This window comes from Manis pentadactyla, chromosome 16, assembly GCF_030020395.1.
Source record: "Manis pentadactyla isolate mManPen7 chromosome 16, mManPen7.hap1, whole genome shotgun sequence".
NCBI lineage: Eukaryota > Metazoa > Chordata > Mammalia > Pholidota > Manidae > Manis > Manis pentadactyla.
Window position 1 is genome coordinate 20,057,444 of NC_080034.1, and position 19,851 is coordinate 20,077,294.

Here is a 19,851-nt window from a genome sequence, read left to right on the forward strand (position 1 = left end):
GGTGGCCCTGCCACATCTCTCTGATGGCTTGCACCCCTTCCTCCAGCCTGCTGAATTGAAGGCTCACATCAAAGGGGGCGGATCCCATAGCTATTACTCCAGAGTGGCATGTTCTTTGCAGCAGGCTGTCCTTTCTTGGGCACTTTGACTCAAACTAGGGTCCAAGACAGCTGCTGTCCGTTAAGGTTGATCTTTTCTGGAAAGAAAGCTGCATCACTTAAGAACTCCACCAAGAACTCTATTACTGAGAAACTGAGGGCTGACGGTCATCCTGGACGGCCTGGAGCAGCAAGAAGGCAGAGGAGCCGCTGGTCTGACACCAGCGTGCCACTAGAGGGCAGGGCAGAGCAGCGGCCAGGCGCGGGATGCGGGTAGTTGAGTATTTCAGCAGCTGTAAGCGGTGGCCAGGTAGCTCTTAATAAAACAGGCACAGGATTAAGTACCCAGTAAGGAAGTTTCTTTTGGAATTTTACCAGGGAAAGACCCGAAACTAAAGGTAAAAGGTAACATTTGCTTTGAACACCTTTGAGTAATGAGACTTTCTTGCAGCAAAGTGACAGTGCTCTCCTTTCGGGATAAGGAGAGAAGGAGGGAATTTTGAGGTTGTTTGAACAAATGGTTCACCTCAGTCGAGACACGGCACATGTCCACTTCAGGGATATAAAATTAGCTGCTCAGGGGCTATGCTGGCTTTCCTAGGTCCCACGAAACACTTTGAATAATTCCCCACACTTGCCCTGAGTTCATGCAGCAAACGCAAAGGGAACCATAGAAATGGGTTTGTTTCACATGAGAACAAGCCCAGGAAACCAACGACATGGGACGACACACAGAACGTCTCCCGTGTGGACACAGCAGTATTCAGCTTCATCATCTCATTTCAGGTGGAAATAGACTACTTTCAAGGAAAGCTTTTTGTGATTGCATATTTTATATTTGGTAAAGACAGTACTTCTATTAACCTTTATTGAACATTTCTCCCCTGAGCACAGAGCTTTTTTCTAAGAGAGAATCAAAAGCGAAAAAAAAAAAAAAAAAGTGGGCTCTAACTCTCAGTTTCCAGAGGCCAGGGAAAGCTGGAAAGTGTTTCAGCCAGGGTCCCAGTGTCCAAGTTGGGATAATTGCAGGAGGGTTATTTACTAACATGTAGGAAAGGGTTATTTACTAACAGGTGTAGGGGACCCACAAAATATAACACAGAAAGTAACACAGAGCTTTAGCAGCAGAGCAGGTAGTACCTGGGAATACAGGGCTGAGAGATGGAGTAGTAATAGAAATGCAGAAGGAGAGAGTCATGGAGAGAAGGCCACCTTGTGTGGAACAGTGATTTAGGTTGCAGCCAGCCCCAGGTGACCACACAGGGAGCCCTGGGGGAGAAACTGCTGACCTTAGGATGCCCCCCTCCCCCAGGCTCCTTTCAGGGCTCTATTGGCTGAGCCCAAAGGGAAATCAGGGAGCAAGGCAGGTCAGACTTCCAGGGAATACATCAAGCTGCACACAATCACCTGAAACAAGCCATTTGAATGTCATTCTTACTGCACGTGCAGAGGTTCACCTGGGACCCTGCAGGCCGGTCTGGGCAGTCCCCGGAGTGATGAGGGCCGCTGGCCAGCATGTGGGAGTCTTCTCAGGAATCGTGACATAGAGAAGCTGCTCTTGTCTAAGTTTGGTTCTTTGCAGGTAATCCATTTTTTCTCAGCTTTTGAGAGCTTCTCTTTATCTTTGATTATATGAAAATGTATCACGTGCCTTGATGAGGATTTATTTTTATTTGTTCAGGAACCCTTAGGGTTTCTTGAATCTATGTACTATCACATTGTATCACATATCACTTTTTAAAGTTCTTTGCTAATATCCCCTTTTTCCTCCCTCTGGAACATCAGTGTTAGATCTCCTTATTTTGTATTTCTGGCCTGTGTGTGATGGTTGCCATTTATTTTGTCTCTCTGTAGAGCAGCCTGTCATTTCTCGGGATCACTCCCAGGACACCAGTGCCCCGCCTGCACCCAGGCTGCTTCAGTCCATCCCACAGATATTCTTCTCAGTTGTTTCATTTGGATGGCGCTGGGTGACTACACAATAGCTTCTGTTTAAATCTCCCTGGTCAGTTGACAGTCTCTTCTTTTAGTTGTGTTATTTCCTAATTTCTTTCTTTGAACATCTAAACATTTATATTATAAACATTAATGTCAATATCTGAAATCTTTGTAGACCTGATTCCTCAGCAGGTTATCTCAGCCAACTCTTAGATCTAGGGCCTTGTTTCCTTTTTGATTTTTTAAAAAATATTTTGATTGTGAGTTCATGGTACTCGACATGTTGTCTGTAGGGATACTTTCAGGCCTAGGTTCTTGGTGGTTTCTCCAAAAAGGGCTTATGCTTGCTTTGGCCAAAAACACAGGGGAGGTGAGTGCTACCAGCCTAGTGCAATTTTCACATTCTTTGCTTGGGATTGTTGGGGGCCAGGCAGGCAGTGGGAATCTGAGCGCCAGTTCTGCTTAGGAACTGGCTTCTGTTATACACGAGAGGGTTTTTGTTCTGGGTTTTTTTTTTTCCGTTTCACTCAGGGGAAAGTTGAAGACCAGCAAGATCCCCAACTTTTACTCTTTGTGGAACAGCCCTTTGGGATTCTGGCTTAAATGGTCTGTACGAGGCCCCCAGTCTTTGTCCTCTGTCTTCCATGTAGCCCTGCTTCTCAGGATGATATTAAAATCAAATTTTCAGGTCCCAGTGGATGGAGAGATGTCCTTGGAGTAGCCAGTGGCCACAATGCTCAGTTTCCTCTCTGTGCTTATGCTGTGTCTGTCTGCGTGCAGGCATTGCTTTTGAGGATTTTCCTTATTCGCTTGTCTGTTTTAACTGTCCATTTTAAGAGGTCTTTAAAAAGTTCCGCATCTAGCATTTGAAGTTAAGCAGAGATATTTTTAGGATATTTTCTCCTGCAGTGTTCCCAGAAACTCTCAGATTCTGAAATAAGAAATCTATGAAATAACCTTTTTTTTTCTTTTTTAATTTTGTACCAGATACTGGCTAAACATTAAATGAATTGTCTTACTTAATCCTTACAACAATCCTATGAGGAAGACATGATCAATTGCACACTTTATGGCAGGGCAGTATGAGGCTGTGAGAAATTAAATAAGCCACCCAGGACGGCATACTTCTTAATTGACAAAGCCAGTTTGTCTGACGGCCAAGTCCATGATTTTACTCACAATAAATAACATCTATTATGACTGCTATTTTAAAGGTTAGGAGACTATCTAGTGAATGTTAACATATCTCTTCATCCTTAAGCACTCAACCAAGGTTTTATTTTTTAACCTAAGTCAAACTTAAAATGACCTGTGTCAGGTCAGCCAGTGTTCATGCAGGAAAGCGGTGTCGTTGCAAGTTACCGGGATATGGGGCTGAACACTGACACGGGAGCTTACAGAAGGTGACCGCTGCAGGGAGGTGAGGAAGGCCCTGGCGGAGAGCGGGCGGAGCAGAGAACCATCACTAGCAGACGCAGCCCGCAGCACCAGCTGGGTGCGTGGGCCGAAGCCTGTGGGAGCCTGCGAGAAGCTGTGTGACAGCCACCGCCGTGGGACCACCAAGGAAGAGCTCACGGAGGTCTGTGGACACGCCCGTCACCATGGAAACTCCCTGTCCTGTGCTCCTCAGCCGCCTTGTCTTGCCTGTCCTCCGCTCCTGGTCCAGCTTGTGTCCCATCTGCGGGTTAGATCAAGACAAGGTGGCCCCACGTGTCTGTCAGTCACAATGTCTCAGCTCCACAGCCCTCCACAAGTAGTGGCCTTTCGCCCACGTCTGCCTCCCCTCAAATTCCTCTCTTGGCAACTCTAACCAAAACTACGGAGGAAAGAGGCTCCTGGAAACAGCCCCCTAGCCCGAGGAGAGCTGGTGCCAATTTGCTTATCAACAACCCAACACACGCATCTGTGATGTCTAAAACAGGTGGTTCTTTAACTATCTCGGATATAACATAAACATACACATACTTAGAGCACAGTAAATAATTTTTTTAAAATGGAAGAATGCAGTCTTTATGCTCTTGACTTCATTTTCTGCAAGAGAAGTATGATAAAATTTAATATAACTTTTGAATGTGTGCCTGGTAGTTATCATTAGGCTGAGTAGTGTTAGGCTGCAAGCAATCCTGCTCTTGTCCAAAAAAAACTAAGGGGAAATTTTTAATACCTTCATTAGCAGACTCAAAGTAACTTCCATTCTGATGATGCTTAAGTGAGTTAAATTCCCACCAGACTAGATCTATAAAGAGGTCTGTCTACTCAAATTCAAATCATTACAGACAGAGTTTCTCATTTTTCATATTGTTTCCTTATGGCCTGGCCATCAGTTTTTTATTTTCTGGGTTGTGTTTGTTTTTGTTTTTGTTTTCTTGTTTTTAATGCTCTCAATAATTTGGCCTTCACAGAAACATTAATATTAAATACTACTTTAAATGTTGGAGTGGATTCTCTAGTTGGGAGAAGCCACCTTAGCCACTATATGTATCCCAAAACTTATATCACTCAGTACCTGCATCTGGTTAATCAGTAAGAATTGGTCTTATCCTGCTGAAAAGGAGAAAGAAGCATTGAAGATGGAGAATAATTAAAGAGCATACAGGTGTCTTAATTTTTTCTGCCTTTTAAAAAAAATCTTTCAGAACTAAATAGACACTTCTAATTATTATCATCTCATGGACATTTCTGGAATTATTTCTCTGATTTCTATGTTCTATTTTTCTGATGTTGAGAAATTTCTGAATATACTCATTTTGAATTATTTTTCCACAAGAAAAAAACTAATTTTAAAGCCAAAGCTTAATAAGTCCATTATTAAGCTGAACAACTGAATAGCTAACCAGCAGAGGGTTCCAGAGCCTCCTGTTTCTGCAGAAACATGAACCCAGTGGCCTCTAATAGACACACTGAAGCCAGAATGCCTAGTGTCAATGCCTGTGTCGTTCACTGAGTGACAGAAGCTCCATTTGTTTTGATCTGAAGTAGTTCTCAGGTTCTTAATAAAAATCATAACTGAAGCAATATAAGAAAAGGGGCCCTTCTTCTCCACCTTCATCTCCAATCTCTCTTCTTCACATCAATCAGGAAATCTGATGGATAGAAATTCTTACATGTTGTTGTCTCTCATCCACCACATGCCTCTCATTTACTTATGAGGATTTCAACAGCTTTCTAACTCAGCAGTGGACAGCCCTGGGGAGTACCTGAATTACTGTGTGGCTTTAGGAAAATACAGGTGCTGGCTTCACCCCAAGCTTCCTGAATCAGAATCTCCAGGTGGGCCTGGGAATTATTCCCAGAAGTTCCACATAGGAGTCTAATTCCCTGCAGAAGTCAAAACCACCATCTTCACAGCATCCCCTGCCTACACCATTTTCTTCAGTAAAGATGTATTTTTTTAATGTTCATATTTAAATTTGACTTTTTGAACAAATGATATTTTTATGGATATAAAACCAGTGTGAAAAATACAAATATTCATATATCCCTTGGAAATGTTTCCCTACAAATCCCCCCATATACTGAAGCCTCTACACATACATGTACTAAATAGCCACAGTCTTTATGTGCTATCTTTGTGCAGGTACACGTGAATACAAACACATCACCATTTCCCCCAATTTTATACAGGGAGCATACTATACAAAGCGAAGTATACTATAATATAAAAAGGTTTTGTACTTGGCTATATCTTTTAGACATTTTCATATCAGTGCATAGAAAGCCTCCTCATTCTATTTTTTAAACTGCATGTTACTTCCTCCTATAGAATACCATAATTTCTAACTAGTCTCCTGTTAAGTGGATAATATTTTCCCCAACCTTTTGTTATTGAGCAATGTTCCAATGGCTGACCCGGCACATAGATGTCCATGTGTGTGCCAGTATATCTGTGGGAAAAAAAAAATTCCCAAAGTGGAACTGGTAAGTCAAAAATAATTTTGTAGTTTTGATATATATTGCTAAATTGCCCTCCATAAGGGTTTCCTACAACTTTATTTTTAGAAAGTTTTATTGAGGTACCATTTGCTATTATAAACTTCACTTGTTTTTTAAGAACACAGCTCAGTAATTTTTAATAAAGCACTCTGGTATAATAAAAAGTTTGATCTTGTGTTCCTTGCACAAAGATAGGAATATTGGGGATTTCCTGAGTGATAGGAGTGTCTTTTGTTATTCAGACAAGTCCCTCTTGATGGCACCAGATTTCTGCTAATGAGATGACCCATGAGAGGACCCCTAGGTAGCCTCAGGTTGGGGCTGCTTTCCAAAAAAGCCAGCCACGTGATTCGAGGGTTGGAACTTCCAACCTCACTCCACCCACCCCACCCCAATCTCATGCGAAGAGGAAAAGGACTAAAGATTGGGTTCAATCCTATGGCCAATGGTGCAATCAGTCATGCCCACATAAAGTAACCACATATAAAAACCGTGGAAGACAAGACATGGAAGAGCTTCCTAGTGTGCCAGGCAGGTGGCACACCCACAAAGGCCATGGAAGCTGTGTCCCTCTCCCCCTATTTCCCTATTCATCTCTTACATTTGGCCATTCTTGAGTTGCATCCTTGACTGTATTATTGTAAGTACACAAGTCCTGTCTTGTCCAAAGGGGCTATGTTCCAAGACTCCCAGTGACTGCCTGAACCTATGTGCCAATACAAATAGTACTGAACCCTATAGATGTGATGTTTTTTCCTATACATACATACCTATGACAAAATTTAATTTATAAGTTAGGTGCAGTAAGGGATTAAATAATAAATAATCAATCATAAAATAGAAAAATGATAACCATGTACTGTAATCCCGGGAGGTTCCATTCAGGTACTTAGTGTCCATACCTGCCGAAGCAGAGGCCTGGGTGGTCTCCCAGTGCTGAGCCCACTTCCTCTTGGGAAAGTCCCCTCCAGGCTCATTCCATCACGTAGGTCACCAGCCTCCTTCCAGATCATGCCCCGTCCATCCTTCCTCTGAACTCCACATCTGCACAATCCTAACTTAGTCTGCAACTGTTTCCTCTCCTCTTATTATTTAAGGCACAGACCCTATCCTCTGATTCCTTCGGGATTTAGCACTTTTGATTCTCAAATGCCTTTGTTCTCTTAAAATAATCTTTGCTTTTGCTTTGCCTTTCAAAGCTCTTTCAAAATCTCTGTTACAGAAATTGAAAAGATCAACACTATTTCTTTCCCTTTGTGCTCTTCCTGTAACAACCCTGATGACTTCCTTGGGGAAAGGCTGCCTCTCAGTCGGTGGGGCGGTTGAGTGTGACAGCAAGGGAACAAGGTGTTCTTCAGAACCCCCCGTTTTGTCCTACCTCACGTTACCTGAGGGCTGGGAGTCTGTGAGTCCAGTTCTCCCCAGCTGCAGAGCAAACAAATTCAGACTTTGGATGTAAGCCAGTTGGAGCTGAATTTCTTACCTCACGACTGAAAGACGCAGCTAATCCAATGGTTACCCAGATGTTGGACGGTTACCCAAACCCTCTCTCAAGAAGTGAAAAATGGGGTCCCCATGAGTTCCAACCTATTTATTTGGCAGAAAATGGCAACAGGAAAAGCCAGTTTGGGATACTTAACGTATGATTTTAGGTTTGAGCTCTCATTTCAAGCCCTGGAAATAAAGTCAGTTTCACGTACTGGAGAGCAGAGCAGCAATGCCAAGTCTGCCCGGCGGCAGCAGCCTCGCTCTTCATCGGGTGTTCCAGGCCGGCTCTGCGATGTGCACGGGGAGGAAGGGAAGGTCCGGGAACCCGAGAGACTTCATTAAAATGGGATGGGCTGGACTTCTCATTTCTGCTTAAACTTCGATAAGCTATCCTTTTCCCTTTCAGTAGACGCCTTATCTTAACACGAATAAGAGTTAAAGAAAAAAGCGTCAGCAGGGGAGGGGCGGAAGATGGCGGCGTGAGTAGAGCAGTGGAAATCTCCTCCCAAAACCACATATATCTATGAAAATATAACAAAGACAACCCTTCCTAGAATAAAGACCAGAGGACACAGAACAATATCCAGACCACATCCACACCTGAGAGAACCCAGCGCCTCGCGAAGGGGGTAAGATACAAGCCCCGGCCCCGCGGGAGCCGAGCGCCCATCCCCCCAGCTCCCGGCGGGAGAAGAGCAGGCAGAGCGGGAGGGAGACGGAGCCCAGGGCTGCCGAACACCCAGCCCCCGCCATCCGGGCCAGAGTGCAGGGCCCTCGATACTAGGAAAACAGGGCAGCAAGAACAGTGAGTGGGCACCGGTGGCCTGGCGCCGGAGGACACCAAAAAAGCGCGCGACCTTTTTTTTTTTTTTGCTGTTTTGTTCTGGTGAGTGCTTTTTGGAAGTCTTAAAGGGATAGGGCCCCCAATACTAGGGAAACAGGGCAGCAAGACCGGTGAGCAGATGCCTGAGGCTGGTGCCAGAGAATAAAGAAAAACGAGTGGACACCTTTTTTTTTTTTTTTTTTTAATTAAAAAAAATTTTTTTTTTTTTCTGTGGTCGTTGTTTTGTTTTGGCGGGTGCTTTTTGGAAGTCTTAAAGGGGCAGGGCGGGACACTTAATCCAGAGGTAGGGAATCCGGGGATCTCTGGGCACCCTAACCCCTGGGCTGCAGGAAGCAGGGAGGCCCCTTACGGAGATAAATAGCCTCCCAGCAGCTCCCACTCCAACGCGACTCCACCACTTTGGAGTAGCTGCCCGAGCCAGGCCACGCGCACAGCAACAGCGGAGATTAACTCCATAGCAGCCGGGCAGGAAGCAGAAGCCCTGTCTGCGCGCAGCTGCCCAGCACAAGCCACTAGAGGTCGCTGTTCCCCCAGGAGAGGAGGGCCACAAACCAACAAGAAGGGAAGTTCTTCCAGCCGTCACTCGTCCCAGTTCTGCAGACTATTCCTATCACCATGAAAAGGCAAAGCTACAGGCAGACAAAGATCACAGAGACAACACCAGAGAAGGAGACAGACCTAACCAGTCTTCCTGACAAAGAATTCAAAATAAGAATCATAAACATGCTGACAGAGATGCAGAGAAATACGGAAGAGAAATGGGATGAAGTCCGGAGGGAGATCACGGATGCCAGAAAGGAGATCGCAGAAATGAAACAAACTCTGGAAGGGTTTATAAGCAGAATGGATAGGATGCAAGAGGCCATTGATGGAATTGAAACCAGAGAACAGGAACGCATAGAAGCTGACATAGAGAGAGATAAAAGGATCTCCAGGAATGAAACAATGTTAAGAGAACTGTGTGACCAATCCAAAAGGAACAATATCTGGATTATAGGGGTTCCAGAAGAAGAAGAGAGAGGAAAAGAGATGGAAAGTATCTTAGAAGAAATAATTGCTGAAAACTTCCCCAAACTGGGGGAGGAAATAATCGAACAGACCACGGAAATACACAGAACCCCCAACAGAAAGGATCCAAGAAGGGCAACACCAAGACACACACTAATTAAAATGGCAAAGATCAAGGACAAAGAAAGAGTTTTAAAGGCAGCTAGAGAGAAAAAGGTCACCTATAAAGGAAAACCCATCAGGCTAACATCAGACTTCTCGACAGAAACCCTACAGTCCAGAAGAGAATGGCATGATATATTTAATACAATGAAACAGAAGGGCCTTGAACCAAGGATACTGTATCCAGCACGACTATCATTCAAATATGACAGTGAGATTAAACAATTCCCAGACAAACAAAAGCTGAGGGAATTTGCTTCCCACAAACCACCTCTACAGAACATCTTACAGGGACTGCTCTAGATGGGAGCACTCCTAGAAAGAGCACAGCACAAAACACCCAACATATGAAGAATCGAGGAGGAATAAGAAGGGAGAGAAGAAAAGAATCTCCAGACAGTGTATATAACAGCTCAGTAAGAGAGCTAAGTTAGGCAGTAAGATACTAAAGAGGCTAACCTTGAACCTTTGGTAACCACAAATTTAAAGCCTGCAATGGCAATAAGTACATATCTTTCAATAGTCACCCTAAATGTTAATGGGCTGAATGCACCAATCAAAAGACACAGAGTAACAGAATGGATAAAAAAGCAAGACCCATCTATATGCTGCTTACAAGAAACTCACCTCAAACCCAAAGACATGTACAGACTAAAAGTCATGGGATGGAAAAACATATTTCAAGCAAACAACATCGAGAAGAAAGCAGGGGTTGCAGTACTAATATCAGACAAAATAGACTTCAAAACAAAGAAAGTAACAGAGATAAAGAAGGACACTACATAATGATAAAGGGCTCAGTCCAACAAGAGGATATAACCATTCTAAATATATATGCACCCAACACAGGAGCACCAGCATATGTGAAACAATTACTAACAGAACTAAAGGGGGAAATAGACTGCAATGCATTCATTCTAGGAGACTTCAACACACCACTCACCCCAAAGGATAGATCCACTGGGCAGAAAATAAGGAAGGACATGGAAGCACTGAACAACACACTAGAACAGATGGACCTAATAGACATCTATAGAACTCTACATCCAAAAGCAACAGGATATACATTCTTCTCAAGGGCACATGGAACAGTCTCCAGAATAGATCACATACTAGGCCACAAAAAGAGCCTCAGAAAATTCCAAAAGATTGAAATCCTACCAACAAACTTTTCAGACCACAAAGGCATAAAACTAGAAATAAACTGTACAAAGAAAGCAAAGAGGCTCACAAATACATGGAGGCTTAACAACACGCTCCTAAATAATCAATGGATCAATGACCAAATCAAAATGGAGATCCAGCAATATATGGAAACAAATGACAACAACAACACTAAGCCCCAACTTCTGTGGGACGCAGCAAAAGCAGTCTTAAGAGGAAAGTATATAGCAATCCAAGCATATTTAAAAAAGGAAGAACAATCCCAAATGAATGATCTAATGTCACAATTATCGAAATTGGAAAAAGAAGAACAAATGAGGCCTAAGGTCAGCAGAAGGAGGGACATAATAAAGATCAGAGAAGAAATAAATAAAATTGAGAAGAATAAAACAATAGCAAAAATCAATGAAACCAAGAGCTGGATCTTCGAGAAAATAAACAAAATAGATAAGCCTCTAGCCAGACTTATTAAGAGGAAAAGAGAGTCAACACAAATCAACAGTATCAGAAACGAGAAAGGAAAAATCACGACGGACCCCACAGAAATACAAAGAATTATTAGAGAATACTATGAAAACCTATATGCTAACAAGCTTGGAAACCTAGGAGAAATGGACAACTTCGTAGAAAAATACAACCTTCCACGATTGACCCAGAAAGAAACAGAAAATCTAAACAGACCAATTACCAGCAACGAAATTGAAGCGGTAATCAAAAAACTACCCAAGAACAAAACCCCCGGGCCAGATGGATTTACCTCGGAATTTTATCAGACATACAGGGAAGACATAATACAATTCTCCTTAGAGTTTTCCAAAAAATAGAGGAGGAGGGGATACTCCCAAACTCATTCTATGAAGCTAACATCACCCTAATACCAAAACCAGGCAAAGACCCCACCAAAAAAGAAAACTACAGACCAATATCCCTGATGAACATAGATGCAAAAATACTCAACAAAATATTAGCAAACCGAATTCAAAAATACATCAAAAGGATCATACACCATGACCAAGTGGGATTCATCCCAGGGATGTAAGGATGGTACAACATTCGAAAGTCCATCAACATCATCCACCACATCAACAAAAAGAAAGACAAAAACCACATGATCATCTCCATAGATGCTGAAAAAGCATTTGACAAAGTTCAACATCCATTCATGATAAAAACTCTCAGCAAAATGGGAATAGAGGGCAAGTACCTCTACATAATAAAGGCCATCTATGATAAACCCACAGCCAACATTATATTGAACAGCGAGAAGCTGAAAGCATTTCCTCTGAGATCGGGAACTAGACAGGGATGCCCACTCTCTCCACTGTTATTTAACATAGTACTGGAGGTCCTAGCCACGGCAATCAGACAAAACAAAGAAATACAAGGAATTCAGATTGGTAAAGAAGAAGTTAAACTGTCACTATTTGCAGATGACATGATACTGTACATAAAAAACCCTAAAGACTCCACCCCAAAACTACTAGAACTGATATCGGAATATAGCAAAGTTATAGGATACAAAATCAACACACAGAAATCTGTGGCTTTCCTATACACTAACAATGAACCAACAGAAAGAGAAATCAGGAAAACAACTCCATTCACAACTGCATCAAAAAAAATAAAATACCTAGGAATAAACCTAACCAAGGAAGTGAAAGACTTATACTCTGAAAACTACAAGTCACTCTTAAGAGAAATTAAAGGGGACACTAACAGATGGAAACTCATCCCATGCTCGTGGCTAGGAAGAATTAATATCGTCAAAATGGCCATCCTGCCCAAAGCAATATACAGATTTGATGCAATCCCTATGAAACTACCAGCAACATTCTTCAATGAACTGGAACAAACAATTCAAAAATTCATATGGAAACACCAAAGACCCCGAATAGCCAAAGCAATCCTGAGAAAGAAGAATAAAGTAGGGGGGATCTCACTCCCCAACTTCAAACTCTACTATAAAGCCATAGTAATCAAGACAATTTGGTACTGGCACAAGAGCAGAGCCACAGACCAATGGAACAGACTAGAGAATCCAGACATTAACCCAGACATATATGGTCAATTAATATTTGATAAAGGAGCCATGGATATACAATGGCGAAATGACAGTCTCTTCAACAGGTGGTGCTGGCAAAACTGGACAGCTACATGTAGGAGAATGAAACTGGACCATTGTCTAACCCCATATACAAAAGTAAACTCAAAATGGATCAAAGACCTGAATGTAAGTCATGAAACCATTAAACTCTTGGAAGAAAACATAGGCAAAAACCTCTTAGACATAAACATGAGTGGCCTCTTCTTGAACATATCTCCCCGGGCAAGGAAAACAACAGCAAAAATGAACAAGTGGGACTATATTAAGCTGAAAAGCTTCTGTACAGCAAAAGACACCATCAATAGAACAAAAAGGAACCCTATAGTATGGGAGAATATATTTGAAAATGACACATCCGATAAAGGCTTGACGTCCAGAATATATAAAGAGCTCACACGCCTCAACAAACAAAAAACAAATAACCCAATCAAAAAATGGGCAGAGGAACTGAACAGACAGTTCTCCAAAACAGAAATACAGATGGCCAACAGACACATGAAAAGATGCTCCACATCGCTAAATATCAGAGAAATGCAAATTAAAACTACAATGAGGTATCACCTCACACCAGTAAGGATGGCTGCCATCCAAAAGACAAACAACAACAAATTTTGGCGAGGCTGTAGAGAAAGGGGATCCCTCCTACACTGCTGGTGGGAATGTAAGTTATTTCAACCATTGTGGAAAGCAGTATGGAGGTACATCAAAATGCTCAAAACAGACATACCATTTGACCCAGGAATTGCACTCCTAGGAATTTACCCTAAGAACACAGCAATCAAGTATGAGAAAGATCAGTGCACCCCTATGTTTATCGCAGCACTATTTACAATAGCCAAGAATTGGAAGCAACCTAAATGTCCATTGATAGATGAATGGATAAAGAAGATGTGGTACATATACACAATGGAACACTACTCAGCCATAAGAAAAGGGCAAATCCAATCATTTGCAGCAACATGGATGGAGCTGGAGGGTATTATGCTCAGTGAAACAAGCCAAGCGGAGAAAGAGAAATACCAAATGATTTCACTTATCTGTGGAATATAAGAACAAAGGAAAAACTGAAGGAACAAAACAGCAGCAGAATCACAGAACTCAAGAATGGACTAACAGGTACCAAAGGGAAAGGGACTGGGGAGGATGGGTGGGTAGGGAGGGAGAAGGGGGGGGAGAAGTAGGGGGATATTAAGATTAGCATGCATGGGGGGGTAGGAGAAAAGGGAGGGCTGTACAACACAGAGAAGGCAAGTAGTGATTCTACAACATTTTGCTATGCTGATGGACAGTGACTGTAAAGGGGTTTATAGGGGGGACCTGGTATAGGGGAGAGCCTAGTAAACATAATATTCGTCATGTAAGTGTAGATTAGTGATAACAAAAACAAAGAAAAAAAAAAGGGCAGTTCCTCTGTGTTGACCTCCAATGAGTTCTACACAAGAGTATAAAGGGCATATAAAAGTGTAGGCAAAGGGTCTGTTTGTATTTATACAGAGAATCAAAGCCTAATTGGGCTACCCTGAAAATGAACTAAGATACAATATGAAAAAAAACTTCCAACATCAGCACTCTCTGGAAGACTCATGCCAGAAGATGATCATCAAAAAACCCCAACAAAGATCCACGCACTGCTACAGCTGTAGATGCACTCATCCCACCAGTTCCTGGACTTGCCATGGGAATGAAGGAGATATCTAAGCTGGCCTGTGCATACAGTAAAACAACAAATCTGACTGGATCTATACTGTTGGAACTCAACCAAGAATTAGGAGAAGTGCAAATTGTAGCGCTCCAAAATCTTACAACTACAGACTATTTACTGTTAAAAGAACATATGGCATGTGAACAGTCCCCAGGAATGGGTTGTTTTAATTTGTCTGATTTCTCTCAGACTGTTCAAGTTCAGTTGGACAATATCCACCATATCATAGATAAGTTTTCACAAATGCCTAAGGTGCCTAACTGGTTTTCTTGGTTTCACTGGAGATGGCTGGTAATTACAGGTATGCTTTGGTTATGTAACTATACTCCTATTATGTTAATGTGTGTGCACAATTTAATTAGTAGCTTAAAACCTATACATGCTAAAGTTACTCTACAAGAAGATATGTCAAAGAAATAATCAATCTTCCCAGGTTTTCTGCCGCCTGCTACTTCTATAGCTTTTCTTCTTCCTTCCTAATTACGACCCTTAAATAGAATTCGTACCTCATATCAAATTTACCGAGTATCATAATTCTTCCAAGTGGTAAAGATACCTCAAGACAAATGCTGGGCATAGAAGCTACAGGGCATAAATATGCAAAGAAATAAAAAGCTAACCATTTCAAACAGTAAGGCTTCTCTCTCACTTACCAACTTTACATTTCCCTGTATGGCCCCGGAAGATGACTGGTTAGCCAGAGACAGGTAAGATTCCTCAAGGGAGGAAAAACCTAAGACAGGCACAGTCGCAGGGGGATCATCAGGTGAGAAACTGGGGATCAACAGAGGTGAGGCTTAGAACCTCACCCCCCCTGTTCTGAGAGAAATCTTCTGCATACGTGGATGTTTTATTGCCCGTGTCTAGCTTGGATTAACACATAGTCTACAGGCACACACTGATCATCTACATTTGCTCTCTTACAACACTAAACTATGTTTTCTACCTTTATCTTGTATCTACCTACCACTTCAGCATTTTATTAAAAATAATAATAATAAAGAGAGAAATGTGGTATCCACATATAAATCAAGTATAAAAATCAAATGAGTATTCACATTTGAACTGACTGTTTATAGTTCATAATGCATGAGCAAAACCGAAGGTTTCTGTGATGGCTGCCCTTGTACTGTTCACCATGTAAGAACTTATTCACTATGTAAGAATTTGTTCTCCATGTAAGAACTTGTTTGTTATGCATCAGAAGATTGGAGACTGACGAAAATTAGGCTTGGGGTGGATTAATGATTGTGCATTGAGCATTGACTCCCCTATACAGAATTTTATTGTTGTTAACAACCATTTGATCAATAAATACGAGAGATGCCCTCACACACACACACAAAAAAAGTATATACTTCCAATGGTAAAATAATAAGTAACTGGGATGTAATGAATATAGTCAAGATATTGTAACAGCTTGGTATGGTGATAGCTGGTACCTAGAATTGTCATGTATATAAATGTTGAATCACTATGTTGTACACCTGAAACTAATGTAATACTGTGTGTCAACTACCCTTCAATAAAAAAATAATTATCTACAAAAAAAAAAAAGCATCAGCAAAGCATTACTCTTTCCTTTCTTGATCTTCAAACCCATGTAAAAGCTCAGGGACTGTGTTTCTGAGTATTCAGAGCCTTGTTGTTCCCCCAGAACATTAGTTTTGTCTTCTTTTTTTCTTCAGTAGACTTACAACAAAAAATGATTTCTTAAAATATCTTCTTTATGCTGACTTTTCTGAATGACCAACATAAATCCTTCCACTTTTTAAAGATCTGCTTTCCCTTCCTTTCTCTCCATCATCTGCCCTGGAGAGAGATTTGCTGTCAGGTTTGGAAGGATTCTCCTCCTCGCCTGGGTGGTCTGCTTGCTCTGCAGACCCCTGGACCATCTCCTCCGTGGAAACAGAGGTTCCCTGCCTCAGCCTTCCTTGTTTCCCTCAAAGGCACATCTCCTTTTTCATGCTGAACACAGTTTTAGCACGAGAAGCAAGCATTCTAGAGATGCTGCAATAGAGGAGCATTTGCCATCGTTGCCCACCCCCAAAATGAGCACCCAGACACTGGTTGACAACCGCCTCAGGCCAGACACCTCGAGGGACGCGGATCCTTAAGGGGCCGCAGGGGTGACAGGAAGCCACCTCCGCTCCTGCACCACCATCCGTGGGGCCTGCCCCGAGGCCACACACTGGCAGGGTGGAGGCACTTTCACAATTAGACACATTCCATTTGAGGTTTTAAAAAAAATGGTACAGTTAACCCCCAGCCTTACCCAGGGGGGAATATGTTCCAGGACCCCCGGGGGAAGCCTGAACCTGAGGATAGATAGTACCAAACCCTATGACTATTACACTTTTCCCTGTACATACATATCTAAAATATGCTTTAATTTTTAAATTAGGCACAGTAAGAGATTAACAATAACTAATAGTAAAATTAATAAAAACAATATACAGTAATCAAAGTTATATGAGTGTAGCCCCTCCCTCTTTTGCCCACCCTCAAGTATCTTATTGTACTGTATTCACCCTTCTTTTTGTGGTGATTTAAGATAATGAAGTGCCTATGCGATGACATGAAGTGAGGTGAGTGACGTGAGCATTGTAACACCGTGTTAGGCTACTGCTGACCTGATGGTTCATTAGGAGGAGGATCATCTGCTCTGGAGCACAGCTGGCAGCACGCAACTGAAATCATGGGAAGAGAAACCGTGGATACTGTATATATTGATTTGATTTTGTGATCTCTTATGCTTTTCTTTCTTTTTTTCTCCCTGATGTCTTTTGAATTATTTTTTTCACTCTGTTGTTTGTACATTACACAGTCTATTTTATTCTTTTAGTGTACCTTTGTTGGGGAGAAAGTTGGTTTGGAGACACAGGGAAGTCAAGTAAAGTGGGACATGAAACCAAAGTTAGGAAGGCAAAGTAAATTTTATTTTGCCCTGTACAGCAGAGCAGGCCTGCCTAAGGTCAGACAGACACAGGCAATTTACTCTGAGGCTTATTTTGTGGGGTCCTGGCAGAGCAGAGAAGTCCTTGGCCTTAGAGATTTGGTCTAATTGATAAAAAGAACACATGGGCTGCTCTGATGATCTCTGTGCTTGTCTTCTGTGTGTTTTCTGATCTGGGAACTGTTTTGACATTCTGTGTAACCTCCCTGTAAGCATATATTTCATGAATAATTTTTCTATGTTCTATATCTGAAAATTCCAATCTCACATTCTATGGGGGTCTAGAACTGTGTTTAATGCTTCTGCTGAGTCTCACTCATGGTGTCTTGTTTCCCTAAAGCGTGTGGTGATCTTTTTATTGTAAGCTTGTATTTTGATGACTTGTGGGATCTTGGTTGAGGCTGTTCCTCTCCAGAGAGGATATGCATGATTACCAGGGGTGCCACTTTCCTGGGGTCACTTCATTTCTAAGTTTGGGGTGTCCCTGAGGGGATAGTGTTAATTGGAATTCCAGATTCTTAAAGGAGCAGGTGTTTGACCACAGATCCTTAGAGAAGAAATTAGTATTACTGCTATCATTAATTTCTTGTTCCACCAACGGTTTTCTTTGTAGGTGCCTTTTGCTGCCAGGCATATTTTTCCCAGCCTCCCTTTCACTGAGAATGTGACCTCTTCAGGCATCTTGGTTGTATTGGGGTGGGCTGGGGTCTTGGGATGAGCTTCTCCATCTTGTGTAAACCCAAGATCCTTGATCTGTCATCCCAGTGCTCTAATTTTTGGCCCAGCATTTTCACCAAAACTTGGTGTATATATATGTATACATTCCTAAAAATAAACACCTCATATTCTGCATTATCATACATTAAAAACAACATGGCTTGTGGGGGATAAAAGATATAAGGAACCCAATCAATGTGACCCTGTCACCTGGGAACAAACAAAATACAGATTCTCTCAAGAATATTCACAGAGCGACATATTAAGTGCCAAGCAAATAAGAAATACTATGGTAAATATAGGCTTTCCCTGAGGAGAAGGTGACTGGAGCTCGTGGGCAGAGGGTGAGGAGGGGCCGTGTTCTCAGAAGCAGCTGCTGGAGAAGCAGGTGCAGGCTCTGTGAAAGGCAGAGACTGGTTCCTCGACTAGCATGTTTCATTTTATACAAAGATCCAGGAAACTCATGCAGTTGGGACTTCTAGAACAGAACAAATGACCAACTGAGCCAAGAGTGAGAATTTGGGGTGAATGCATTTCATATACACTACGAAATTCCTCCACCATGGTGTTGGCAAAAACTGCTGTTTCTTGTGGCACAAAACATTTACCCTGGGGGCTGCAGAGGGGTGGGGATCATGTGTGAGCCAAAGAGATTGCTATGCTTTACCTACATTTTCCGATTTACAGACATGGTCTGGAATGACTCGTGTGTAGGAATCATACCTAAAAGCACAATAGACCAGCTTTTCACTGGCTCCCAGGACAGCCCTGGCTTCCGTGCCGGTTTCTGGTTTGCTTTTTATTCTTAAGATTTTTGCCCTTCAGGGATTGCCTTACAATCTTGGAAGTTCAAAAATGGACTGAAAGGGGTGTTTTCTGGACTTTTCCCCCCATGTGGATGGTTTTAGTGGGACGGTGTTTCAGATCACCTGGTCTTCCCATCCTCTCTTCCAGCTTCTCTGACCTGCGCCACACTCCCCTGTCCTCCGGGAGGTCTTTGCTGGGAGACCACACTGCGTGGCTACATCGGTTCACAGAGAAGCGCTTGGACAGCAGTGGCCTGAAGATAACCACAGAGCCAAAGCCCAGATGATAAGTAGCATTGAGACAGAAAAGGATTAAAAAGGGCAAGAAATTCCCAGCATAAAGGGCCAAGAATCCTTCTCTGAAAAAGGTAAGAATGAACTGACACTTCCACCTTGAGCATTTTGAAGATAATCTCATAGATCATAACGTAGCACATTACCCTGTGAATCTATGAACACCACATTGGCCACGTTTTCATGGATTTTTCACTGTGTCAAGTAGCAGCTAAGATTAGAACCAAATGAAACACACTTACATAGGTCAGCTGAATAGCAGGAAGTGCTAGAAGGCTTCAGGAAAGCCACACGGCTCCAACACTGCCACTGGACTAAGCCCACCACCCAAACCCCACATCCACTCACTCCCCTCATCCATCGAGGTGGGTCCTTCATTTCTCCCGCCTCAAGTTGCAAATCCTCATCATTGCCTCCAGTGACAGGATGGCCACCACACCACACACCTGGCATTTTCTGGTAAAGTAAGTTCTTGCAAATGAGTTGCTATGGCTTTAACAACACTTTGCTTCCTAAAAACTATTAAATGTTTTTCCTATTGCAATTTTCAGGTTTAGAATGTAGAGAGAAAAACCACAAACTGGCAGTCACATTGAATGGTGATCAGTGTAATACTGACCCTATATTCCAAGAGGTA

At 42.3% G+C, this 19,851-nt stretch overlaps 1 long non-coding RNA gene across 1 annotated transcript in view; it reads left to right on the forward strand.

Annotated features, from left to right (window-relative positions):
• LOC130681284 (uncharacterized) overlaps nucleotides 1-19,281 on the forward strand; it is a 35,238-nt gene extending 15,957 nt beyond the window's left edge. Inside the window, exon 3 of the long non-coding RNA XR_008994326.1 lies at nucleotides 19,069-19,281. This is a non-coding gene — a long non-coding RNA (uncharacterized LOC130681284). The remainder of the gene's footprint in view (nucleotides 1-19,068) is intronic.
• Nucleotides 19,282-19,851: the final 570 nt, after the last annotated feature.